Here is a 19179-nt window from a genome sequence, read left to right on the forward strand (position 1 = left end):
CCAGCAGGGTGATTATGGCATCAGAGATGAAGATGAATAATAGATAGAGGACAAGTAGAAAAGACGATGAAGATGGATCAAAACTCCAGAAGGAAGAAAATGTGAGGTCTGGAAGAAAAGAGGAAGGTTAAGGAGGATGGAACTTAAAGAAGATGAGGATGGTGAAGATGAGTGATGATGAAGAGGTCATGCATGGGTGGATATGACTCTGTGATCAGAAGGAAGTTGGCAAGAGGAAAAAGAAGGATACACGAGATTTGATCTCTGATGGAAGTTGAAGATGAAGATGGCGATGAAGATTTGGAGATTAAAGGGGCTTTATGTTCAAGAGGATTTTATCCTACAATGACTAGCAAAGAAGAAATGGATATATAGACCAATGCTTATCATGCCTGGATAAAGCAAATAGTTTAGAAGTAACACAGCTGAAGATACAGAAGAGGAGAAACTGCTGAGAGCATCGATGAGAGAAGAAGAGAAAATAGCCAACAATTGAAGTAAAAACAACCGACCATTAGAAGTGATAGTGAATAGGGGAAAACTTATCCGGGTTCAGCCTAAAGAGGTTAAACATCTCACTAATTGATAACGAATTAGGATAGGGATTTGAGGTAGTAAAACAGTTAATTACTCTTAAGGTACTAATATTAGAAGATATTGTTATTGCAGTGTTGGGAAGAGATGCATTGTTTAAATTGAATTGTACAATAAGATGTACACTAGACGACTGGGTTTTTGGGAATCATTTGCTTAAAAACGATAATATCATAGGAAGGATGATAATCTATTGTTCTGTCTATTAGACAATCTGTCTGGGAAAATAAAGTTAAAAGGGGTGACTATTATTCTGGGTTACATTCTTACACTAAGAGATTTCAGGCTAGGCTAAAAGGTGTTTAGTCGTTTGCCAAGTGTGTGTAATGAGTCAGAAGCAGGTGGGGAACTTTCCAATCACATATTCTGAAATTTGGTGGTAAAGAGATTTTGTGGATAAATCAGGGGAAAAGGTTTTAAATGTTATGAGAGAAAACATTAGATTAAAATAAGTTAGGGGTAGATTTGGGTTGAAGGAACTCTGAGACAGTAAGCTAAGTTTCAAAGTTAGTAGTAAGACAGAGAGAGAAGTGGTGAATGACATTTTTAGAAGTTTAGTGGGAAGATATGGTAGGAGTTTAGATCTGTTAGGAGCAGATGCATTGAGAAAGTATGTGTTGCTGAATGATAAGAGAAGATTGAGGGTGATTGAGTATCTATATTTACAGTTTCCAGCAGGAAGATCAAGGTAATTATAGGTGTATTTTGTGTAATCAAAAGTTTGAAAGTCAGGGATTTAGAGAAAGGACTGAGATTTGGGGAAAAAGTGACACTAGTGGTGATAGATGGAAGTACAAGCAGAGACATCTTTTCTTTGGGGAAAACTAGGAGTAACTAAGGACATTAACACTTCAGTTTATTAGAACAACAGGGAGAAGCAATTTAATTCTTTCAACATTGATAGTTATTAAAGCCATAAATATATCGCATTTGGTTATAAGGGAACCAATACAGCACCAATGTTAGGGAAAGAATACTTATTAGGGATTAGGATGGGGACGTTCCTCCCATATGGAGAGATAATTATGGAGAATAAGTATTGTTATCAGGACCAGGAGTAGAAGCTGTTGCACCTAGTCAAAGGAGGGATAGTTTGTACAACGATATGAAGTGGAAGATGTTAGGAGTGACTGTTCACTTATGGTGCGTAATGTTACAGAGAAAGGTCAGGGAGAATATATGTATACTTATCTAGTGCAAGCATTAGAATTTGTTCCGGTTAAGAATTATTGGTTAAAGGGCTATGTAATTCGTAAAGTGATGCCTATAATGGAAGATTTGAAATCTGTTGAAGTTCCACAGTCACCGAGGGAGTTCAGGAAGAGTAGATTATAGTAGTCACTCCAACAGTAGATAATACACAGAGGATAATGGGAACTTTTGCACTAGAAGTAATTAGGGTTGATACAGCAATTAAGTCAACTACTTTAATGGTAACTTTGGAAGGGATTAATGATACGATGGCAATAGCAAAAGAGGGAGTATGACATCGACAACAACTTTTCTGAAATTAAATGGGGAATTTTAGACTCATGGGTTATGTTACGGATGGAGAGTGCTGTCAATGATAGTACGAATGGGGTTAAAATAGGAGAACAGATAGTAGTAGAGAGAATATAGATTCATCATGGAGGACAGGATGAGATCTTTGATTTTGATGACAGACAAGGAGAGGTATCTGATCAGTACCGCTTGTTCTTCTGTTGTGGAAATTAGAGATAGATTAACTCATTCTGTAAGATCAGTGAGGAATCTTGAGGGTCCATGTCTGTTGAGAATTCCAGCACCAAACATGTTAGACGGTCGCGCGGCCTCTATCAGGTATGGGTCAGTCATGCTTTGTCATGACTGTGGTATTGGCAACAGTCATTGACAGATAAAATAATGTCGTTGTCAGAACAGTGGTTTAAGCCTAGGTTTAAGTGTTCTTGGTTAAATGAATTACCCTATGGGAATTGTTAAATGGGAAAGGAAAATTAGGTAACAACGGAACCCTGAAGTATTCAGGTGAAACATTGAGGGCTAAAAGTTGTTTTTGTTCTAATAAAACATATGAGGTAAAGGGTATGTTTATGGGAATATCAGATTGTGATGTTATATGATGACTTTGGATAAGCACGGACAAAAGGTTAGAGAGGACAAATATGTTACTTTTTTATGTACCAGGTAGTAAGATGAGCAGGACTTTGATGGTTAAATGATTAGCTTTTGACTGACAATGTGACTATGGGGATTTTTGAGATATTTGGAGGGTTTGTGGTGATAAAATATATATTCTTACATTATGGATGGATAGGATTTTGTTACATGTCAACGTTGAAGCTTCCATATGAGGTTTTTACCATTATAAGAGGGATAGCACCGGACAAGCTAGAGATAGGGTTAAAAGGGTGACATGTCATAGTCTTCAAGCCTATCATTGAAGGATGAGTTTAAGGGAGAAGGGGGGACTTTATTCATGGTATGGTGTAACATTTGGGAAGATCATAGTGATAAATATTAGTTATACTTTGAGTCCAGATAGTTCAGATAATATCACTGGGGTTATAGATGCATTATAAGGGATGTGTTTGGGAGATCTGAGAGGATTTGGTTGCAAGATCAATTAGGCCAGTAGGGGCAGTGATGGGTCAGATTTTAGTTTCAGCTTTGATAACACTGTGTGATGTTTGTAATTTGTTACTGACCTTTGAGAAAGCTATGATATTGAGATAGGTTGGAGAGTGATGCCTGGAGACAACACTCAGATGCCGGTGTTGACTGTTCCTGATCTGGAGGAAGATGGATGGACTACTGATGGATAAATATCATTTTTTTTATTTTTTATGAGTTGATTATTTTTCAAATTTTTTTCAATATTAGGGTGATGTTGGTATGATTTATGAATCAAAGGGGGGAATAGGTTTATGTGATTCATGCATCATTTATATATCATTTCTATATTCTTAGTTGATATTGATGTTCAATTTGAAAGTGTTTTTTTGGAAAAGATACTGTTTGGTTTCTTTTCTTTTCTTCCAGAAGCATTTGGGGGAACATGTGGAGATTGAAATACTCAAACAAAGACAATATGAAGGGACAATATGACTGGAGGAGATGAAACAAGGAGGGTGTGGCCGATTCCATCATCAACAGTCCATTGGAAGTCGAGACTACAGGGAGATGAAGTGTAGTGGACTACATTCCAGTGTTTGCAATGACATATAGACATGTGTAATACATAATTGTGTCATATTTTTAGGTATTAATTTTTGTAGAATGATGTTTGATGTTATTGAATACATGTGAGGATCTTAGATGTTTTTGTTTATTTCGTGAATGTTTAGGGACAGGAGTTTAGGCAGGGAGAGGTTCATTGATTGATGGATGGATATCTGAAAAGATGGCTGCCGGACAGTTTTTCGCTCTTACACTCCATAGAGATTTGTTCATATTTCATAGTAATGTATTCACACTTCATAAACAGTTATTTCATAGAAAGGTATTTACACTCTAGAGGAGAATGTTTTTGGTTTAATGTTAAAGATACTCAATAAGATAAATTGTTACTAGTCATAATCCTGTTCTGTTTGTTTTCGAGACGTTTAGTTCGTCTCGAAGGGGGGAAATGTAGTGTATTAAGATTATGTCTTTGTTAAATGTTTTTTATGAAGAAATGGAATGTTTATGTTAGTATCAAGGGGGAATGTTTTTAGTGTAACGCCGCATACAACAGACAGGAAGTGTGGTGTAGACATGGGGATTGGACAGTAGAGGGAGCCACCCACATCTTGGGAGGTTATATATACTGGAGGAACAACGCCGAATGGGCAGAAAGCATTGAGATTTATTTGGGACTGCTTCTCCGGATCTCCGCGGGTCTGTTAACTTATGCTGTAACCTCGTGGTATTAATAAAAGCCTCTAAAACACGATACAGCTTAAGTGGATTCTTTGATCGACAGCAATACCCACCAGCATTCGACGCGATACCACATTAACAACTACTGAAGACATTGGCTCTAATCTGTGCTGTGCCTTTACATTTAGAGAAGATTAACAACTACTGAAGACATTGGCTCTAATCTGTGGTGTGCCTTTACATTTAGAGAAGATTAACAACTACTGAAGAACCTTTCACTTCTCTCATAGACTTCTCAAACCCCGGCCTGGTCTGTTTGGTCTCTTTTCTCGATGTTGCGCCTCTGGGGTTAGAAACTCTGTGCCTACAGTGTATTTGGAAAGTATTCAGACCCCTTGACTTTTTCAACATTTTGTTACGTTACAGCCTTATTATAAAATGGATTAAATAAATAAAAATCCTCATCAATCTACACACAATACCCCATAATGACAAAGTGAAAAGTTTTTTTTTTTTTTGTGCAAATTTATTAAAAATAAAAAACAGAAATACCTTATTTGCATAAGTATTTAGACCCTTTGCTATGAGACTAGACATTGAGCTCAGGTGCATCCTGTTTCGATTGATCATTCTTGAGATGTTTCTATAACTTGATTGGAGTCCACCTGTGGTAAATTCAGTTGATTGGACATGATTTGGAAAGGCTCACACCTGTCTATATAAGGTCCCAACAGTTGACAGTGCATGTCAGAGCAAAAACCAAGCCATGAGGTCGAAGGAATTGTCCGTAGAGCTCCGAGAAAGGATTGTGTCGGGGAAGGGTACCGAAAAATGTCTGAAGCATTGAAGGTCCCCAAGAACACAGTGGCCTCCATCATTCTTAAATGGAAGAAGTTTGGAAATACCCAGACTCTTCCTAGAGCTGGCGGTCCGGCCAAACTGAGCAATCGGGGGAGAAGGGACTTGGGAGGTGACCAAGAACCCAATGGTCACTCTGACAGAGCTCCAGAGTTTCTCTGTGGAGATTGGAGAACCTTCCAGAAGGACAACCATCTCTGCAGCACTCCACCAATCAGGCCTTTATGGTAGAGAGGCCAGACGGAAGCCACTCCTCAGTAAAAGGCACATGACAGCCCGCTTGGAGTTTGCCAAAAGGCACCTAAAGACTCTCAGACCATGAGAAACAAGATTATCTGGTCTGTTGAAACCAAGATTGAACTCTTTGTCCTGAATGCCAAGCATCACGTCTGGAGGAAACCTGGCATCATCCCTATGGTGAAGCATGGTGGTGGCAGCATCATGCTGTGGGGATGTTTTTCAGCAGCAGGGACTGGGAGACTAGTCAGGATTGAGGGAAAGATGAACGGAGAAAAGTACAGAGAGATCCTTGATGAAAACCTGCTCCAGAGCGCTCAGGACCTCAGACTGGGGCGAAGGTTCACCTTCCAACAGGACAACAACCCTAAGCACACTGCCAAGACAAAGCAGGAGTGGCTTCGGGACAAGTCTCTGAATGTCCTTGAGTGACCCAGCCAGAGCCCGGACTTGAACCTGATCGAACATCTCTGGAGAGACCTGAAAATAGCTGTGCAGCGACGCTCCCCATCCAACCTGGCAGAGCTTGAGAGGATCTGCAGAGAAGAATGGGAGAAACTCCCCAAATACAAGTGTGCCAAGCTTGTAGCATCATACCCAAGAAGACTCTAGGCTGTAAATGTGATATTTCCGTTTTTTAATTTGTTATAAAGTAGCAAACATTTCTAAAAACCTGTTTTTGCTTTGTCATTATGGGGTATTGTGTGTAGATTGTTGATGGGGGGGGGGGGGGGGGGACTATTTAATCCATTTTAGAATAAGGCTGTAAAGTAACAAAATGTGGAGAAGAAAAATCAAGGGGTCTGAATACTTTCCGACTGCACTGTAAATATGTTTTTGGGGGGATGCCACTTCTTGCCACTAGGGGGCAGTAATACATAAGGTAATGCATCAGGCGATAGGTCAGGTTAGGTTTAAATTATACATTGGTTAATGGACCAATAACAAACCTCTCTACCAATAAAGAGCAATAGTAATAGTGTATTTATGTAGGTACTAACTCCGCCATGGTTCATTGGACAAAGCCTATGGGGAAATGAATGGAATTGATGTAGTGTGGTTGGATAAAAGGCTGTCAATAAGGTCTGTGGTAAACACAGGCTTACAAGATCTTATACGTTTTGTTCTATGAGATCATCTTCATCAGCTAACGCCATTTTGTGAAATTTGAAGCATTTATGTAAATCAGACTTTTATTTTTATTTTTAAACACAAAGGCTTCATAATTCATAAAGGTCATGTTAACTGATTGATATCTCATAGAACAAGACATATCAAACTGCATTGTTGGTTAAGGGGCTTGTTAGTAAGCATTTCACTGTAAGGTCAACAACCTGATGTATTCGGCGCATGCGGCAAATAACATTTGATTTGATCTACTAAGCCTTTGTTAACCTCTGACCTTATTTTCAGCGTTTATCCCCAAACCCCTATTCTTTCCCATTAATTTTCCCCATAGGGAAATATACCATAGCTGAACGAACCTGAGGTAACTCATTTCCATTTTTTTTAGGACTACAATCTGGCCAGCTCTATAAAACAGCTAGTTTTCAGTGTTCCCCTCCCCACCTAGACCACTCGCAGACAGTCCTAAATTCTTGCTTGATAAATCGTTTTTTTTTGCTAAAAAAAGCATTTTTTTTCTCCATTTGAATGGAAATCTATTACAGTAAAGTACTTCATTAATTGTTAACCAGAAATGATTTGATATTGATGTAAAAATGCCTGCATTGGGTCTTTAAAGCTAGAATCCTTAGTTGCTACATCCATTTTTGGACTATGAATTAATTATATACTGTATACTGATTCATTCTTGAAGTACCTGGTCAATATAATGGATAATCTGAGAGCAGCCACTATAGTACCTGGTCAATATAATGGATAATCTGATAGAGCAGCCACTATAGTACCTGGTCAATATAATGGATAATATGAGAGCAGCCACTATAGTACCTGGTCAATATAATGGATAATCTGATAGAGCAGCCACTATAATACCTGGCCAATATAATGGATAATCTGATAGAGCAGCCACTATAGTACCTGGCCAATATAATGGATAATCTGATAGAGCAGCCACTATAGTACCTGGCCAATATAATGGATAATCTGAGAGCAGCCACTATAGTACCTGGTCAATATAATGGATAATCTGATAGAGCAGCCACTATAGTACCTGGTCAATATAATGGATAATCTGAGAGCAGCCACTATAGTACCTGGTCAATATAATAGATAATCTGAGAGCAGCCACTATAGTACCTGGTCAATATAATGGATAATCTGATAGAGCAGCCACTATAGTACCTGGCCAATATAATGGATAATCTGATAGAGCAGCCACTATAGTACCTGGCCAATATAATGGATAATCTGAGAGCAGCCACTAGAGTACCTGGTCAATATAATGGATAATCTGATAGAGCAGCCACTATAGTACCTGGCCAATATAATGGATAATCTGATAGAGCAGCCACTATAGTACCTGGTCAATATAATGGATAATCTGATAGAGCAGCCACTATAGTACCTGGTCAATATAATGGATAATCTGATAGAGCAGCCCCTATAGTACATGGCTAATATAATGGATAATCTGAGAGCAGCCACTATAGTACCTGGTCAATATAATGGATAATCTGATAGAGCAGCCACTATAGTACCTGGTCAATATAATGGATAATCTGATAGAGCAGCCACTATAGTACCTGGCCAATATAATGGATAATCTGATAGAGCAGCCACTATAGTACCTGGCCAATATAATGGATAATCTGATAGAGCAGCCACTATAGTACCTGGCCAATATAATGGATAATCTGATAGAGCAGCCACTATAGTACCTGGCCAATATAATGGATAATCTGATAGAGCAGCCACTATAGTACCTGGTCAATATAATGGATAATCTGATAGAGCAGCCACTATAGTACCTGGTCAATATAATGGATAATCTGATAGAGCAGCCACTATAGTACCTGGCCAATATAATGGATAATCTGATAGAGCAGCCACTATAGTACCTGGCCAATATAATGGATAATCTGAGAGCAGCCACTATAGTACCTGGTCAATATAATGGATAATCTGATAGAGCAGCCACTATAGTACCTGGCCAATATAATGGATAATCTGATAGAGCAGCCACTATAGTACCTGGTCAATATAATGGATAATCTGATAGAGCAGCCACTATAGTAACTGGCCAATATAATGGATAATCTGAGAGCAGCCACTATAGTACCTGGCCAATATAATGGATAATCTGATAGAGCAGCCACTATAGTACCTGGCCAATATAATGGATAATCTGATAGAGCAGCCACTATAGTAACTGGCCAATATAATGGATAATCTGAGAGCAGCCACTATAGTACCTGGCCAATATAATGGATAATCTGATAGAGCAGCCACTATAGTACCTGGTCAATATAATGGATAATCTGAGAGCAGCCACTATAGTACCTGGTCAATATAATGGATAATCTGATAGAGCAGCCACTATAGTACCTGGTCAATATAATGGATAATCTGATAGAGCAGACACTATAGTACCTGGCCAATATAATGGATAATCTGATAGAGCAGCCACTATAGTACCTGGTCAATATAATGGATAATCTGATAGAGCAGCCACTATAGTACCTGGTCAATATAATGGATAATCTGATAGAGCAGCCACTATAGTACCTGGCCAATATAATGGATAATCTGATAGAGCAGCCACTATAGTACCTGGTCAATATAATGGATAATCTGATAGAGCAGCCACTATAGTACCTGGCCAATATAAGGACAACGTGGCAGGTTAGGAGAACTAACACAGCAGGTTAGGAGGCAAACTAACACAGCAGGTTAGGAGAACTAACACAGCAGGTTAGGAGAACTAACACAGCAGGTTAGGAGAACTAACACAGCAGGTTAGGAGAACTAACACAGCAGGTTAGGAGAACTATCACAGCAGGTTAGGAGAACTAACACAGCAGGTTAGGAGAACTATCACAGCAGGTTAGGAGAACTAACACAGCAGGTTAGGAGAATGAACACAGCAGGTTAGGAGAATGAACACAGCAGGTTAGGAGAATGAACACAGCAGGTTAGGAGAACTAACACAGCAGGTTAGGAGAATGAACACAGCAGGTTAGGAGAACTAACATAGCAAGTTAGGAGGAGAACTAACACAGCAGGTTAGGAGAAATAACACAGCAGGTTAGGAGAACTAACACAGCAGGTTAGGAGAATGAACACAGCAGGTTAGGAGAACTAACACAGCAAGTTAGGAGGAGAACTAACACAGCAGGTTAGGAGAACTAACACAGCAGGTTAGGAGAACTAACACAGCAAGTTAGGAGGAGAACTAACACAGCAGGTTAGGAGAAGTAACACAGCAGGTTAGGAGGAGAACTAACACAGCAGGTTAGGAGGAGAACTAACACAGCAGGTTAGGAGGAGAACTATCACAGCAGGTTAGGAGGAGAACTAACACAGCAGGTTAGGAAGAGAACTAACACAGCAGGTTAGGAGAACTAACACAGCAGGTTAGGAGGAGAACTAACACAGCAAGTTAGGAGGAGAACTAACACAGCAGGTTAGGAGAACTAACACAGCAGGTTAGGAGAAGTAACACAGCAGGTTAGGAGACCTAACACAGCAGGTTAGGAGAAGTAACACAGCAGGTTAGGAGGAGAACTAACACAGCAGGTTAGGAGGAGAACTAACACAGCAGGTTAGGAGGAGAACTAACACAGCAGGTTAGGAGAAGTAACACAGCAGGTTAGGAGAATGAACACAGCAGGTTAGGAGAACTAACACAGCAGGTTAGGAGGAGAACTAACACAGCAGGTTAGGAGAACTAACACAGCAGGTTAGGAGAACTAACACAGCAGGTTAGGAGAACTAACACAGCAGGTTAGGAGAACTAACACAGCAGGTTAGGAGAACTAACACAGCAGGTTAGGAGGAAAACTAACACAGCAGGTTAGGAGAACTAACACAGCAGGTTAGGAGGAGAACTAACACAGCAAGTTAGGAGGAGAACTAACACAGCAGGTTAGGAGAACTAACACAGCAGGTTAGGAGAACTAACACAGCAGGTTAGGAGAACTAACACAGCAGGTTAGGAGAACTAACACAGCAGGTTAGGAGAACTATCACAGCAGGTTAGGAGAACTAACACAGCAGGTTAGGAGGAGAACTAACACAGCAGGTTAGGAGGAGAACTAACACAGCAAGTTAGGAGGAGAACTAACACAGCAGGTTAGGAGGAGAACTAACACAGCAAGTTAGGAGGAGAACTAACACAGCAGGTTAGGAGAACTAACACAGCAGGTTAGGAGGAGAACTAACACAGCAGGTTAGGAGAACTAACACAGCAGGTTAGGAGAACTAACACAGCAGGTTAGAAGAACTAACACAGCAGGTTAGGATGAGAACTATCACAGCAGGTTAGGAGAACTATCACAGCAGGTTAGGAGAACTAACACAGCAGGTTAGGAGAACTAACACAGCAGGTTAGGAGAACTAACACAGCAGGTTAGGAGGAGAACTATCACAGCAGGTTAGGAGAACTAACACAGCAGGTTAGGAGACTGAGATTAAGGTTAGGAAAAGGGTCAGGCTTAGCTAAAATGCTACATTTGTCAACAACTGTTGTCCCCAACGCAACCACTAGACAGAGCTGTAGGCCTACTCCATCTAGCCACAACGGTAGAAATGTAAACAAACCATCGGAGTTGTGCCTGTTGCCATAGAAATAGAGGACTCATCAGGGATATAACCGGTTTTAGCATGGACATTGCGCTTGAGGCTTTCCACCATTTTAAAGTAGTCAACTGGATGGGGATTCCTGTGAGTTGGGAGCAATCAGCCAATGAAGAAGAAGAAAATGTACTACTTTAAAATGGAGATAGCCTGAATGGCTCTGCCCATGCTGTCCCAGATGCTATAATGGCACAGATACAAAGATGAGTCCCTTTATCTCTATGGCCTGTTGTTCACACACATATCTGCCCTCTCATTGGCTAGATGGTCCCATCGGCTCTCGCCTCCTCCCGCCTGCCTTCCATCTTTGAGGACATGCATCCTCCCGCATGCCTTCCATCTTTGAGGACATGCATCCTCCCGCCTGCCTTCCATCTTTGAGGACATGCATTTCCGTTGTTAGAGCGGTCACTTGAGTATCTTCTCAATATAATAGACAATCTTTGCTTGTATGCAGGAACATTGGTACATTGTGGGAGGCTGTCTAGAGCAGGGTTCTTCAATTCCGGTCCTGGAGGGCCGAAACACCTCTGTTTTTCATCCTCTCCTTCTAATCAGGGGCTAATTCAGACCTGGGACACCAGGTGAGTGCAATTAACTACCAGGTAGAAATAAAAAACAGAAGTGTTTCGGCCCTCCAGGACCGGAATTGAAGAACCCTGGTCTAGAGAGACTACTGATGAACAAGCTAGCCCTATTTGAAACATCGCCATCTCCTGGCAGCATTTACCAGACAGATTCAGAAGCTTGAAAACCTCATTAGATTTTTTGCCCCAAAGTATAGAAGGAAAAAAAACTAACTGAACATAGTTTATGATTGTTTTTATTTTATTATAGTTTTGGAGTCAATGATAATAGTTTCAGTATAGTTTTAGTTTTTCAAATGGGTTTCTTAATTATTGTATTATTTTAGGTTCAGATTTGGTAACATAATTACGAGTTTTAATCAGTTAATAATTCAAAAATAAAAATGTATATCAGTAAAAACACTACCTAATTGTTAGATCTACTTTTACTTGTTACGTCTGTGAACTTTCATTATCCTCCCTCCTGATGAGAAGAGAAATTAGAAAAGATCTTAAATATACTGTGTGTGTTTTTGTGGTAACGGAATTACAAGGCAATGTTTCTTAAAAACTTACAGAAGGCAACTAATTTATCCCAAACTAAATATAAGTGTTGCTATTAGTTGGCTATTAGGGGTCTTCACTTTAACATTATTGTGTTTTGATGTATTTCTAATACCTTTTTAGACTTTTTCTGGTAGATGTTTTCGAAGACCTATTACTTATGCATCATTTTTAAGATGGAAAATGGTTGAAAAATGTATCTATGCCTTCTAATTTCCCCAAAACACAGACTCTTAAGCTTTCATTTGATACCCAATTTGATATTCTCCTATGACCTTCACATGTTGGTGTTCATGGGTCCTTTTACATGGAAATTACCTTATGCAGAAAAATGTCCAATGATGGAAAATATTGTTTGTCTGGCAAGTGCATTTGATAGTGCCTGAGCTTGGGTGTACTCGTTAGTGAACACCGTACCAAACCGTAGCAAAATGTTTCAACAACAAGACTTTTCTATTGGACAAATTCTGGTAGGTCCCTAGTGGTGGGATGGGCAACTTTGATGGGGGTGGGTGCCACAAAAAAAAACAGAACTCATCATGGGGTGCCGCAGTGTCTCTGCGTACCCACATCCATAATAGTTTTCATGTTCATTTCCTGCAATTTTACACATTTCGCCATGAGGGCGGAGAGAATATTTCGCAATTTTCTAACTCATTTCATGCAATTCTACACATTTTGCCAAAGGGTGGGGGCAAATGTTTGCCGTTTTTAATATGATAACTGACGATCAATGGTCCCCACCCGCGGTCTGTAATTCAGTAACCTACCAATCTAAAAACAAATGTAGCTGACATGGGCTAATTGAGTGACTGCTGAGGCACAACCACATTTCCAAATTGCACCTCGTGTGTTCTATTATTCTAACGGTCAACAGCAAGTTGAGACCCAGACTGAGTTCCAAAACAACGTCTTTTATTATTGGTCCGCGGGACTACAAAAGGTGGGTCGCGGCCCGCCAGTTGCCCATCCCTGGTTTAGTGAATACACCCATGCAGCGCTTGAGTTCCCTTGAGGTGCGATCAGTTTATCTCGCCCGGGGCACCGGGGTTTTGCATTCAGAGAAAAGGTGTGCTGCCGATTCAACCTGTGGTTAACAATGCGCGTACGTGAGCCGGTAAATTATATCGAGCGCACCTGCGCCAAACGGACCACCGCCTTTCTGATCCGTCACCAGAAAGCTTTAAACTTAAAATTTGATTTAGCCCTACATTTAAATAGTTTCTATGCACATTGTTGCACGTCACTTTTACTTGACGAGACATACTATTTTATTTAGTGGACAGCTTTACATAATTCCGATGCACGTCTTCTTTCAGGAAGTGAAAGTGCGCAGTTTCCACAGTCTTTCATGCGGATAATTATCACGATAATGTGCTGTCAATCGCCAATAACAATAATACCCATAATCATAGCCCTGTAGCCTTTCACATCACATTCGATCTTATCGATTAGGCTGATCACTAACACCAATGTTAATTAGCCAAAATTATCATTCACGGAAGCTGAAATCAATATTGTAATAACTTGGCGGATGTCTTACCCCCTAAATCATCTCTCTCTTTATGATAGCATAACTTCTCAATAAATAATAGTCTACATTAAATTGTACAAGAACGCTACAAACCTCTTAAACATGTTTCCTCGTCGACAACGTCCTCTACTTCCTTATACATGTATTTCCTATTTCAAACTAGTGATGGGGTCGTTCGGGAAAGAACGGCTCTTTGTGAACGGATCTTTTTTGGTCAACGTCGGGAATCGAATTGCATCGGTGAAAGAGCCGTTAATTTGTTCTCCCTGATTTACATGCAGCTAGGAGGTGCTTTTTGAGCTCAAAACAACGATCACCCGCAGATAAGTTACACAATAATTATCTAAAGAGGGTGAATCCTTACTGCAGAAACAGTACATAGTGGGGAGAGCGCGTCATTCTGCTCCAGGCTTATGTTTGTAGTGCGTTAAAAATAAACTTATTTTTTAAGCAGGTGATCTAATAATTTATCCAGGTAAAAATGTATTTGAACGCGCATTTCACTATCTGACGTAATGGTAGTCTACCTTTTGACCTTTATATTGTAGATTTGCAATTAAGCATTTTAAATGAAGAGCCATTTGGGAGCCAAATGATGGCTCTCTTATGTGAACGGAGTCAAATGAACCGGCTCACCAAAAATACTCATAGGTTTATAGCCTATTATATATTGATATTTAGGTCATGTAAAGTCTCCATACACTTAAGGCAAGTATCCAGCCGATACGTTCATATTCTATCTAGTAAAAGTCGATTTATATTTTGTATTTCTTGATTTAATGAAATTAGGGAGTGGTCGAAATGCACGCAATTGTTCACAATGGGGGAGGGTCATGATCTTTCGCTTGGTCTCAATCACATGATCCATGGCCTCTACTGTAGGCCTAAGGCTATAGGAAGAGAATGCTCGGAGAAGAACAGCGCCAAGTTCCATTTCTAAGAAAATGTACTTCCTTTTCCGAGTTTTTGCACTGCTGCTGGGATGGTGTATACAGTGTTACACAGTGCAATGGATAGGTTATCCCAATCATGAGCCCTGTCCTACCCTGCTCTTGCTGATGTAAACCCCGGTGTGCTTCCTAATCAATGGATGTGCTGTGTACCGTGGGACTTCAGGAGGCGAGTCAAAGGCTTCTAACGGAAAAATAAATTTAAAAAAGGTTTACAAAAAATGCAATATCTGTGTGCGCGGACTAGTCTTACTTACTTCCTGTTCAGTTTGAGAGGGAGTACGTGAACATGAGAAGGAAGACAGGAGGTAAGCTCGCTACTGCTGTAATTGATATGAATAAAAACAATATGTTTTGTTGCCCCATAATGAAGCTATTTATCAGAGTTATTGACCTCTCTTTACCATTTATATAAATACTACTGGTCTATGTATTAAATCCTGTAATATTCTTCTATATGCAGACTATACGGTTATGCGCCGACTGTTGACCAAGCTATGTTAGAGCTGAAATCTGATTTAGTTACATTACAGGAAGCCCTTGTTGATTTAAAACCCGTACTTATTGCGGGCAAAACTAAATATGTTGTTCTCTTATTCACTGAATAAACTGTCTCCGATGGGCTACATATTCACTCATTGGGTGGCTCTGTTATGGAGCGCGTTCCCGCTTATAAATATCTGGGCATTTGGGTTGATAAAGATCTAACGTTTAAAAAACATACTGATGAGCTAGTTAAAAAGCTAAGATTTTAAAGTGGGCTTCTTTTTTATTAACAGCAGGAAGCAGATTGTGCTGTCAACTTTCCTTCCAGTTCTTGACCGCGGTGACTCCATTTACCAGAATGCAGCAGCCACTACTCTTAAACATTTGGATGCCGTCTACCATAGCGCCTTTCACTTTATCACAGGTGATAGTTTTAATACACATCGCTGCATCCTGTATCAAAAGGTTGGCTGGTCCTCACTAAAATCCCATAGATCACTTCATTACTCCCTTCTTGTTTACAGAGCTCTTGTCCACAAGCTTCCAACATACCTCACTTCCCTGTTGAAATATAACAACATGAGATACCAAACCCGTTCGCAAGGTTGGTTAACTCTTGGGGTCCCGCTTGTCTCGACACATTTTTTGGTAAATCTGCCTTTAGTTTTAACGCACCACAGTTATGGAATACAAAACGAATCACCAATTCGATGATTCGAATCCATCTGGATTCCCAGGTGCTGATAGGGCAGTTTAAAACTCTGTTGTTAAATGAGTCCCACTGAAGTGTGTAATCACATGATGTCATGTATTTATAGCTGTCTGGTAGTTTCTCTTTGTCTTTTGTTGTTGTGTTGATGGAATTTTTGTCCTCAAGACACCATTACAAATGAGACACTGGTTTCAGTTGGGCTCCCCTGATTTTAAATTCAGGTAAATAAAGAAATAAACCATAAACCAGTAATTTCCATAACTTACCCATGAAGCGGCAGCCGCGGAGATGGACAGTGCATGGGTGCTGGAAGGCTAATTCAAGAAGGCTTCATTCACTTAAACAACCTTCATTTTAATGTCGCTTTAGGCTACTAACAACGAGGGATTTGTGTTGCATATAGAATATCATTGGTTTGTCTCTATGACATTCAGAGGCTGTGCTACAACTTTCTATGTTTTTACATTTTTAGTCATTTAGCAGACGCTCTTATTCAGAGCGACTTACAGGAGCAATTAGGGTTAAGTGCCTTGCTCAAGGGCACAGCGACAGATTTTTCACCTAGTCGGCTCGGGGATTAGAACCAGCAACCTCTCGGTTACTGGCACAACGCTCTTAACCACTAAGCCACCTACCGCCCCAGCCGGTGTGACAAAGGAAACAAAACATTGACTTTGCAAATTCATTGATGATCAAATAGTTCAGTTGTAACTGGTTCTGTTGCACTTAATTTTTTACAGTTGAAATACAACTTTAGCACTGTTCCAAAACTTAGACTATCCTCTTTCTTTAACAACAGCCTGTATAGAAATCAAAACGTCTCCGGTGAACAGCCTGTATAGAAATCAAAACGTCTCCGGTGAACAGCCTGTATAGAAATCAAAACGTCTCCGGTGAACAGCCTGTATAGAAATCAAAACGTCTCCGGTGAACAGCCTGTATTCGTTGTCATGCTCTGTTGTGGTATTAAAATAGATTTCTGCTTGTCTCCAGTCATGTAAAATGACAAAGAATTGCATGAAATGCCTTTTATAAAAGCTATCTTTTCTTCACCCCTACCATTGTCCGTGGTGGTCTGCGAATCCACAACCTTCTGGCTACTTTGCCATGTGATGGTTACAAAACAACGAACAGTTTCTAAAACTCCATATCTAAAGGCTGTGGTCTGTCCTAGGAGTGAGGGTAATTTGGGGTATAGGGGAGGGTCACTTTTTTTTTCTCCCTCATGTATTACAAATTCACATACACAGATAGACAGACACATAGATACATTCCATTCCTTTTAATTTAATCTATGAAATGTATTTGACAGGGATGCTGCACATCAATCAACATTTCAGTAAAGGTGTCAGATTTAGCCAGCTAGCTAGTTTTCAACTGTAGTCCCTGGGCAGGTAGATACAAAATAAAATCGCCCTAGAACTAACATACCCGATACAAAAACAATCAAGGGCTTGATGATAAAGTTAATTAGTTGAATCTAAGGTGTTAGTTCTAGGACCAAAAACTAAAACATGCACCTCCTGGGGGCCCTGGAGGAGAGCTTTGAAAAAGGCTGAGCCAGAATAACGTCATTCAAATGAAGTCATTATTTGTTAATGAACTAACTGACACGTTGTAGTCCTACATCAGTTGTACAACTTCAGTGTGGACTTTACAGGTCCCTATGGCTGTGTTTACACAGGCTGACCAATTCTGGGTTCTTTTCTTTCACTCATTGGCTTTTGACCAATCAGATCAGCTTATTTTGCCAATTAACAGGAAAAATATCAGAATTGGGCTGCCTGTGTAAAACGCAGGTGATCCGCCTTCTCAATGAGACAGTCTGTTATCCTCATCACATGACCATGCTCATGAGGCATTTATAAGTTAGATTCTGGGTTCTGATGGGGTATGACAGTTGAACTGAGCTCATGAGGCATTTATAAGTTAGATTCTGGGTTCTGATGGAGTATGACAGTTGAACTGAGCTCATGAGGCATTTATAAGTTAGATTCTGGGTTCTGATGGGGTATGACAGTTGAACTGAGCTCATGAGGCATTTATAAGTTAGATTCTGGGTTCTGATGGGGTATGACAGTTGAACTGAGCTCATGAGGCATTTATAAGTTAGATTCTGGGTTCTGATGGGGTATGACAGTTGAACTGAGCTCATGAGGCATTTATAAGTTAGATTCTGGGTTCTGATGGGGTATGACAGTTGAACTGAGATCATGAGGCATTTATAAGTTAGATTCTAGGTTCTGATGGAGTATGACAGTTGAACTGAGCTCATGAGGCATTTATAAGTTAGATTCTGGGTTCTGATGGGGTATGACAGTTGAACTGAGCTCATGAGGCATTTATAAGTTAGATTGTGGGTTCTGATGGGGTATGACAGTTGAACTGAGCTCATGAGGCATTTATAAGTTAGATTCTGGGTTCTGATGGGGTATGACAGTTGAACTGAGCTCATGAGGCATTTATAAGTTAGATTCTGGGTTCTGATGGGGTATGACAGTTGAACTGAGCTCATGAGGCATTTATAAGTTAGATTCTGGGTTCTGATGGGGTATGACAGTTGAACTGAGCTCATGAGGCATTTATAAGTTAGATTCTGGGTTCTGATGGGGTATGACAGTTGAACTGAGCTCATGAGGCATTTATAAGTTAGATTCTGGGTTCTGATGGGGTATGACAGTTGAACTGAGCTCATGAGGCATTTATAAGTTAGATTCTGGGTTCTGATGGGGTATGACAGTTGAACTGAGCTCATGAGGCATTTATAAGTTAGATTCTGGGTTCTGATTGGGTATGACAGTTGAACTGAGCTCATGAGGCATTTATAAGTTAGATTCTGGGTTCTGATGGGGTATGACAGTTGAACTGAGCTCATGAGGCATTTATAAGTTAGATTCTGGGTCTGAGGAGGAGTCTGAGGATGAGGAGGACTACAAGAGGTTAGTTCAATACCTGCTGGCGTCCAGAAAGAAAACAAATACTATTTCGGTAAGGTCTGGCAAACACACGTCCAAAACACACACGTATGTAAATACCAACACAGCGTGTATCCGCAAAATCCTCACACACAGGCAAGTC

Source organism: Coregonus lavaretus (genome assembly GCF_964263955.1).
Source record: "Coregonus lavaretus genome assembly, contig: HAP1_SCAFFOLD_558, whole genome shotgun sequence".
In the NCBI taxonomy this organism is placed as follows: domain Eukaryota; kingdom Metazoa; phylum Chordata; class Actinopteri; order Salmoniformes; family Salmonidae; genus Coregonus; species Coregonus lavaretus.